The sequence below is a fragment of the Muscardinus avellanarius genome (assembly GCF_963383645.1).
Source record: "Muscardinus avellanarius genome assembly, chromosome: 11".
NCBI classification, from domain to species: Eukaryota; Metazoa; Chordata; class Mammalia; order Rodentia; family Gliridae; genus Muscardinus; species Muscardinus avellanarius.
In genome coordinates this window covers 82,358,571-82,368,528 of record NC_137797.1, presented here as the reverse complement: position 1 = coordinate 82,368,528, position 9,958 = coordinate 82,358,571, and the positions used below count along the sequence as shown (strand labels likewise).

The following is a 9,958-nucleotide window of genomic DNA, read 5'->3' as shown; positions in this document are numbered from 1 at the left end:
GTATAGTGTTTTAACTTTTGGAGGGAAAGTATAGGAAGAGGAAGGGGAAAAAACAGTCTTTCATCAGAGTCCCCAAAGTGGATGAGACTTCTTATAGTACCAGGATGGTATATGATGGCCAGGCAAATCAGATGAAGGTCCCCAAGATTGTTTTTTCTATTGATTTCTCTAATTTAAATAAGATGTGTTAAAGCACCTAGCCCATGATATCTAATAAATATCAGTTACCTTTTGGAGCTGGGTTCTCCACATATGCTAGGTTATACCTGTGGAGATTCTTCTCCGGGACTTGGGAGGGAGAGACCTGAGAGGGGAAACCGAACAGCTACCTAATGGGCAGCTGCCCTGAACACCGGACAGTTGCCTGATGAGCAACTGTCCTGAAGTGAAAACAACAGCTACCTGATGAGCAGCCATACTGAAATGTAATTGCCTGATGAACAAGTCCCCTGAAATGAACGCATGGACAATTGCCTGATGAGCAACTGACAAAGTTTATTCTCTAAAACCAAAATCTTATACCCTTTACCAGTGAAATTTCTAGTAGAAAATTGTAAACACCAAAGAACAATAGTGAGACATTAAGTGAAAGACATGTAAATCACCAATCATAAGCAAGACAAAAGGAAGACCTGTGACATCACAGGTCTTGTGATTAAGATCAGCCCCAGATCTTATGATTAAGGTCATCTCCCTGGCCTTGTGATTAAGATCAGCCCCTTGACCTTGCAGGTGGGTCTTAGGGGGCAAATTCTGGAAAGACAATGGTCACACCCAGAGTTTTGGAGAATTCGACCTTTCATAGAATCTCCTTTAACTCTTTTGGAACCTTCCATTCCTCAGGCTTCGTCCATGTCCTCCATCAATACCTAGACATCATCATCCCTTCCTTTCATGGAATGAACTTACCTAAGAAACTAGGAACTAAAAATACAGTACAGATTGGATAGTGAACTTGGTTAGGCAGCTTCTCCCCATCCTCCCCACCCCACTATGCCAGGGAGGGGCTGAGATTAGAATTTCTAATCTAAGCTTGTCCTGGCAGATTCTACACAGAGGTTCATAGGCTGCAACTTTCTAGTGCACAGTTCTCTCTTTTTGGCAATGGTAATTGTAGGGAAAGAAACACACATGCATGCTGATTTCATGAGCTGTCTTCAGGATCTCAACAGCCTTGCTGTGCTCAATATCTTGAAAATCGACATCATTCACAGCTAGAACTTGGTCGTCTTCTTGAAGTCCTGCTCGATATGCATCTGAGTCAGGAATTACCTTGGGAATGAAGATGCCTAGCTGGGAGGCCTTTCCTCCTCGGATGTTAAATCCCAACTGAGCTCCAGGAGGATTTTTCAGTGTAACAATTGGGGAAGAAACTGAGTCAACTCATTGTTGTATTCTGGTGGTATACTCTCTCATGTGGAGGAATCCACGCTGGGGGATTCTTATAGGCAGGCAGGAAAACCACTGGATAGTCATCATAAGGAATTCGGCTGTCCTTCTCGGGCAAGGCCCAGCAGGTAGGCCTCAGCAACCCTGGGCTTGGCTCACAGCCAATTCAGCCTCACTATGCTGTTTTTTAAATACTATTGCTTTATAGTATAATTTAAAGTCCAGGATTGTGATGCCTCCTGCATGGTTCTTATTGCTGAGGATTGCTTTGAATATTCTGGGTCTTTGCTTTCTCCATATAAAATTCATGACTGATTTTTCTAGGTCTATGAAGAATGTCATTGGTATTTTAATCGGGATTGCATTGAATCTGTAGATCACTTTTGGCAGAATGGCCGTTTTGATGATATTTATTCTGCTTATCCATGAGCAAGGGAAATCTTTCCATCTTCCAAGTTCTTCTTCAATTTCCTTCTTTAATTTTTTATAGTTTTCATTGTAGGGGTCTTTTACATCTTTGGTTAGATTTATTCCTAGGTATTTTATTGGTTTTGAGGTTATCGTGAATAAAATTGTTTTCTTTATTTTTTTCATTGTAGATTCATTGTTGGCATATAGAAAAGCCACTTATTTCTTTAGATTGATTTTGTATCCTCCAACTTTGATGAATTGGTTCATTAGCTCTAGTAGTCTTTTGGTTGAGTTCTTTGGTTCTTCTCAATAAAGGATCATATGACCTGCAAACAAGAATAACCTTTGATTATTGCTGTGGCAAGAATCTTGAGAACTATATTGAAAAGGAGTGGTGATAGTAGGCATCCTTGTCTTGTTCCTGATTTTAGAGGAAATTCTTGCAGTTTTTCCCCATTCAATATGATGTTGGCTTTGGGTTTATTGTATGTTGCCTTAAAGATTTTGAAATACTTTCCTTCCATTCCAATTTTCTGAAGTGTTTTAACATGAATGGGGGTTGGATTTTGTCAAATGCTTTTTCAGCATCGATTGATATGGTAATGTGGTTTTTGTTTTCAGTTCTATTTATGTGGTGAATAACATGTATTGACTTGCATATGTTGAACCAGCCTTGCTTTTCTGGCATGAAACCAACTTGGTCATGGTGTATAATTCTCTCAATATAGTTTTGAATGTGTATAGCTAGTATTTTGCTTAGAATTTTTGCATCTATGTTCATAAAGGATATTGGTCTGTAATTTTCTTGAGGCATCTTTATTTGGTTTTGGTATTAATGTGATACTGGCCTCATAAAAGGAATTTGGGGAAATTCCATCTTTTTTTATTTCCTGGAACAAGTTGTGAAATGTTGGGATTAATTCTTCACTGAAGGTTGTGTTTAATTCAGCTGGAAACCTGTCAGGGCCTGGGCTTTTCTTTTATTTTTATTTCTTTTTCTATCTCTTTGCTTGCTATTGGTTGGTTTATGCTTGCTATGTCCTCTTGGTTTAATTTAGATATTTACATTTGATTGAACACCTAGTATTACCAAGAAATATATTGAATGAAAGGGAAATAAGTGTCATCAGTGAGGGGAAGCTGGAGAGATCCATAATAGGTTAGAGGAATTTCTCATGTTTTGACTTTACTGTCTTTTGACATCTATTTCAAAGGCATCTAGGCCACAGCCAAGGAATCATGGCCCTTCCAATCACATACATCCTCAGGAGACTTAGTTGTAAGAGAATACTATTAAGAGGAAGGTACATATAAGATACATTTTCTTTCATTTTTTTTTTCTTTTTGGTACTGGAGATTAAACCCTGGGGTGTTCCACCTCTGAGCTATGTCCCCAGGGTTTTTTTTTTTTTGCTTCTTATTTTGAAACAAGGTCTAGCTAACTTGCTGAAGCTGGCCTTGAACCTGTGATCCTCCTGCCTCAGCTTCTCAAGTACTAGGAGTACAGGTATGCACCATCACATCTGGCTTTAAAATATATTTTCTAGTGAAGGTCATTTTAGGAGCATATGGTCCTCAGGGATAGCAGCAGAGTTTATGCTGTCCGGGGTCAAAGGTCAGTGATGTGAGCTGGGATATCTGTGATCAGCAGAAGAGCAATGGGCTCTTGCTGGAGTGATTTGGAATTTGCGCTGGCTGCATTGGTTACAAACCTATCTTTCTGAACATCATAAAGATTCTGTGCAATTTCTAATATCTGTTGATATAGTTTTTTGTGACTTAAATTAGATAGAATGAAGCTGGACTTAGTGGCATACATCTGTAATCTCAGTATTTGGGAGGCTGAGATAATAGGATATCAGGTTTGAGGAAAAGCCTCAGCAACTTAGAAAGACCTTGTTTCAAAAAATAAAAATAAAAAGGGTGAAGGGGGCATATAGCTTGGAGAAAGAATGTCTCCAAAGTACCAAAAAAAAAAAAAAAAAAAAGCTAACATGGACTTAGCTGGGGCATGGTAGCACAGGCCTAGAGATCCTAGTACGTGGGAAACAGAGACAGGAAGACCACTGGGTTCAAGGTCAGCCTCAGCAACTTAGTGAGACCCAGTTTTGAAATAAAATAAATAAAAAAAGTCTGTGAGCGTATCTCAGATGTGGAGTAATGCCTTTGGGCTCAATATACATATATATTGCACATTATTTAGCACCACATACAGAGAGAGAGAGAGAGAGAGAGAGAGAGAGAGAGAGAGAGAGAGAGAGAGAGAGAGAGAGAGAGAGAGAGAGAGAGAGAGAGAGAGAGAGAGAGAGAGAGAGAGAGAGAAAGAGAAAGAGAGAGAGTTTCATTGTGACTAAGAACTCAAATTGATGCAGGTTTACTCCTTCAGACTATTCTCTATAGTTGAAGGGGGCGCACTGAGGTGTGTAATCTTATAGTAATAACGCCAGCCATCTATTCCATCCACGCTATCTAATGCCCGCTAAGATGAAGAACATCCACTGAAATTTGTTGATTTTTAGTCAGTTTAATCAAAGATATTTAATTTTTTTTTCAGTACTGGGTAAATGCCCAGGAGCACTTACCTCTGAGCTCCACACCCAGCCCTATTTTTTGTTCTTTTTTTTTGAAACAGGGTCTCATTGAGCAATGAGTTGCAAAGGGCCTCACTAAGTAGCGGAGGGTGTCCTCACACCGTGATCCTTTTGTCTCAGCCTCCTAAATGCTGGGATTACAAGTGTGTGTTACCATGCCCAGCTTAATTTGGCGTCTTGAAGGTGAAAATATTGAAAATTGACATGGAAGCCTTGACATGTCAAGTAACTACTTCTTTGGCATTTTTAAGAAATGACTATTTTTTTCATTCTTTATTTTGCTAGGGTGACTTTTTTTTTTTTATGGCACTAGGGGTGGAACCCAGAGGCTTTCCACCTCTGGGCTATACTCTCAGACCCATTTTATATTTTATTTGGAAACAGGGTCTAACTAAGTTGCTGAGAGCCTCACTAAGTAGCTGAGGCTGGCTTCGAACCTGCGCGATCCTCCTGTCTCACCCTCCCAAGAGCGGGGATTACAAGTGTGTGCCACCACACCCGGCACTAGGGTGAAATTTTATTAATTTATATTATTATATTTTATATTATTTTATTATTAATTAATGTATTCCATTTCTATATATAAAAATAAAGTAGATAATGATAAAGTAGATAAAATGTACTCCCTTTATTCATTTGTTAGAGTTCTTTAACATTGGAGCAAAAATTTTAATATGCAGCACTTTGCCTTTTTTATTGATGTAGCTTATTTAGTAAGTAGTACAAGCAATTTTTTTTTGTTGTTGTTGTTGCAGTACTGGGGATGAACCCAGAGGCATTCTGCCTCCAAGCTATTTTTTATTCTTTATTTTGAAACAGTGTCTCACTGAGTTGCAAGGGGCCTCACTAAGTAGCTGAGGCTGTCCATGAACTGCTATCCTCCTGTCTCAGACTCCCAAATGCTAGGATTAGAAGTATGCACCACCACACTCCACCAAAAGTAAAATTTAATGTAATGTTTTACCCAAAAATCCAATAGATATGCCACACATGGTGGCACACACTTATAATCCCAGTACTTGGGAAGCTGAGACAGGAGGATCACAGATTCATGACCAGTCTCAGCTACTTAGTGAGGTTCTCGGCAACTTAGTGGGACCATGTTTCAAAATAAAGAATAAAAATATAGGGCTGGGGTATAGTTTGGAGGTTGAATACTCCTGGGTTCAATGTCCAGTATTAAAAAAATAAATAAATCGATATTTTTAAGTAAAAAGACAAAAATGGCTGATAAGAAGAGTTCAGGGTCATAAAGCCCAGAATACAAGAGATGTCTTCCTGCAAAAAGGGAGGATTCATTGTTTTAGTGGATCTTCCTATCACAGCAGCAAACTTGCTGCTCCAGTGCTTGAACAATTCTGTTGAACTCAAACATGTTGGGACTACCACGAGTAGTCATCTGTGGTGGCACACACCTCCAATCCCAGTTCTTGGGAGGCAGAGAGGGGAGGATTGCATGCTCAATGATAGTTTCTAAGACTTTGTTTCAAAATAAAATAAAAAGGGCTGGGAGTATGGATTGGAGGTAAAATGTCCCTGAGTTTAATCTCCCATATAAAATGAAGAAACAAACAATGAGAAACAAACTTTCCAGTCATTACAACATTTCACAGCAGACAATTTTAAAATTATTCCCTATACATCAATGTGTGTGTGTGTGTGTGTGTGTGTGTGTGTGTGTGTGTGTGTGTTTCTTTTTTAAAAAGCCAGCTGGGCAGCCAGGCATGGTGGCACACGTTTGTAATCCCAGCATTTGGGAGGCTGAGACCGGTGGATCATGGTTCGCAGACAGCCTCAGCTACCTAGTGAGGCCCTCCGCAACTCATTGAGACCCTGTTTCAAAATAAAGAATAAAAAATTGGGCAGCGAGTGTAGCTCGGAGGTCAAATGCCTCTGAGTTCCATCCCCAGACCCACCAAAAAAAAAAAAAAAAAAAAGCCAGAGGGGCATAATGGCACATACCTATAATTCCAGTGCTTGGGAGGCTGAGACAGGAGAATCGCAGGTTTAAGGACAGCCTCAGCAAGTAGTGAGATTCTCATCAACCTAGTAAGGCTCGCTTTCAAAATGAAAGTAAAATAGGGCTAGGATAGAGGTAGCCCAGAGGTAGAATTCCCCTGGATTCAATCTCAAATGAATAAATAATAAATAAAAAAGCCAGAAGTAGTATTTTTTAAAATTTGAAAAACAAAGGAAAAGATTGTCATATTGTCTTTTGTTCATAATATGACTTATTAAATGGGAACTTTTTGTTAAGGAACCTTCCAGTGCTCAATAGAGCAAACTAGTAAATATCAGTGACTAACATTTATATTTGAGTCATGATCATTACACTTTAAGTTTTCATTAACCATCTCTATTGTGACCTTCACCAAGCAAAAAATCTGAGTTTTGGTGTTATTTATGAGCCTTCCAGTTACTGGTATGCACTACCACATCTGGATTGCAGTGTATTTATTTTAGGTACTTTTGCAATAATTTGTATTCTGTAAACTCAATGTGAGTTGCATGTTCTCAGATGTAATTATACCTACTATAATTATTCAGGGCAAAATGTTGCATCAATATGACACATTCTTAAAAGGATCAGTTTTTGTTCTGGGATATTAATAAAAAATAGACAATTTTTACTGACAGCATTATTTTCAGAGCACATCAATGATAAGACAATAATAATAATATTATTATTAATAATAATAATAACAACAACAACAACAAAAGACAGCTGTAGTGGCGAACACCTACAATCCCAGCACTTGGGAGGCTGAGACAGTAGGATTTCCAGTTCAATTCCCAGTACCAAAGTAATAATAGTAATAATAAAAATTATGTAACTTTTCTTTTTCTAGAGATTGAACCCAGGGGCATTCTACCATTGAGCTACATTCCCAGTGCTTTTCATTTTGAAACAGGTTTCACTGAGTTGCTGATGGTCTTGTCAAATTGCTGAGACTGGTCTTAACCTGCAATTTTCTTGTCTTAGCTCCCAAGTACTAGGATTATAGACATGTGCCACTATGCCCAGATTAATGTAATTTTTTGCTATATTTTAAAACTTAGAACAGGTTTTACAAATAGTCTTAAATTTTGTTTTGAGAACCATTATTTTATTTAGTTGAATTTCTATAATAGAAGATAAAAGGAGAACAATATTAAGGAAATACTTATCCAAATATATAGAGATAACATGGCTGAAGTTTGACCCCTAGATTCAATTCTCTGTTACTAAATAACATTCATGACATTGAATCTGATATTTTCACTATAAAAATGATTTGCTCATAATTTACATCTAGTAAAGAAATATGAGCTGGTTGAAATCTTAGGTGTTGATTCTAAAATCAGGTTAGTTCGTTTACAAAAGCCTTTGCTGAATTAAGTCAAGGAACTAAATTATTGAGTCCCAAGATAGGAAGGACATACTATCATAAATCTTAATGTTTCAGAGTACTTTCTGCATCCACACAAAAGTATCATTTATTGTTTATATTGCAAAGTTCCTTTCATGAGTATAGAGAGAAAGTGATAAGATTTATATAAAACTTTCAGGCATAATTATAGAGGTAATAATAAAATTATAGAGGTAATAATAAAATTACATTATAGAGTTAATAATAAATTATATAAAAATAATTTAAATAATAAAACAATAAATAAAATAATAAATTATGTATAAATTAATAAATTATATATAAAATAATTATAGAGGTAATAATAAAATTATAGAGGTAATAATACAATTACATAAGATGAAATACAAATACAAGTATTGGAGGAGGGCCAAGATGGTGGTGGCAGTGACAACGGCTAGTATTGGGGAGAGGCAGGTAGATTCATTCTAATCCACCCTGAAATTTTGAGGAAATTTCCCCGAAAGTAGACGGTGCCTGCCCCTCATGCTCAGGAACTCTGGACAATATACTATGTCAGATAAAGCCCCACATAGTCAGGTCATCCGGTAACTCAAGTCCAGGGAGCCAGGGCGCTCCTGGCTGCCTCGCTCCTCTGCGCAGCACTGGGGCTGGGTGTGCTCGTAGCAGCAGAACCTGCTCTCCTTGCTGAAGCTGTGGGTCTCTGCTCTTGGCAGGGAGATAAAATACATTGCTACTAAATATTTGGGCCCCCAACTCCTGCAAAAGACACTACTGTTGTTACAGTTTGGAGGTGAGGGTTACCATTTGGGGGAAACTGTCCCCAGGGACCTTTGTTAGACCCCCGGGAATAATTTCCCCCCAAACACAAAAAAACACAAAAATCAGAAAAACCACGGGTTCTTGCCCTGAGCTGAAGATAGATATGCAATAGCCCAGACTCTTGCTGAAGATTTAAAGAAGTTTATTAAAAGATAGAAATACAGAAGATAGTTATAGCCTCTTCTAATGAAATCACCAAAATACAAGGCACAGAACCGACTTTTTATACACATGACCTCCATCTTGCTCATGTAATTCTGACATAGTAAAGTTCCTGTAAGGTTCCTCCCTGCCAAGGTGTCTCCTGTCATGAAGATCGAAGGTCAATCCCCTCTTCCCATCCTAGGTAGATTATCCAATTATGTAAACCTGTTTTTAGAATGAGGATGAGGAAGTCCTAGTTCCCTTCTCCATTAGACTTGCTAGTTACTTTTAGCTAGGTTAACTTACATTGGAATAGTTGCCTGCTTTTTTTCGGCAGAAACCAAGTCCCTTAACCAATTTTTGAAATATATTAATAATCAGAGCTTTCTCAAATCTTCCCAGGCCATTCCCAATACTGGTATACTGTTTTCTTTAATTAAAAAATATCGAAGAGGGAGGAAGATGGCAGCAGCTTCAGTTGCAGCTACAGTGGCAACCACGGCTGCAGTGGTGATGGTTAGTAGCTGCCAAATAGGATATGCATCCCCCTGAGAAACCCTGGACAACAGATTTTGATTTAATAGCTGATTGGGACAACACACAGAAACATTTCCAGTCATGACTTCCTATCTGAAATATAGGAGAGAAAGTCTAAAATGGTGGAATTAGAGGCAAGACTGTAGCGCAGTGCCTGCCACTGCAAGAAAAGAGATTTTTGGAGGAATATCTCCTGCCACACATGCACAGGAATACTTAACAACAACATACTCTAGGAAAGACCAAGAAGGCGGCAGCAGCGGCCAGTATTCAGGAGAGGCAGACAGATCCAACCAAATCTACCTTGAATTTTTGAAGAAATCTCTCCAAAAGTAGACTGTTCCTGCCCCACATGCTCAAGAACTCTGAACAACATATTATGTAAGAACAAGTTTTGCAGAGACAAACCAAAATGGTGGTAGCTGCAGTGGCTAGTATTAGGGAGAGGCAGACAGATCCAATCCAATCCACCTTGAATTTTTTAAAATATCTCCCCAAAAGTAGACTGTCTTGCCACACATGTGCAGGAATTCTAGACAACACACTATGTAAGAAAAAAAAATGTCCAGGGCAAATCAAAAGGAGCCCTGCCCATATTGTTAGGCCGATTTGCTGTGCCGGGTGTACTGGGAGACTTCAGTTCATGGCCACTGAGCTCCTCTGAGCTGCGCTGAGGGTCAGGGTGTGCTTGGA

At 38.6% G+C, this 9,958-nt stretch overlaps 1 pseudogene across 1 annotated transcript; it reads right to left on the bottom strand.

Moving 5' to 3' along the window:
• Window positions 1-1,077: 1,077 nt before the first annotated feature.
• On the bottom strand, window positions 1,078-5,766 carry LOC308269555 (PDZ domain-containing protein 11-like; annotated as a pseudogene). Its single transcript has 2 exons — window positions 5,725-5,766; window positions 1,078-1,543 (listed from the first exon to the last, which is right to left on the bottom strand). The product of its transcript is annotated as a PDZ domain-containing protein 11-like (transcript).
• Between the last annotated feature and the right edge of the window lie 4,192 nt (window positions 5,767-9,958).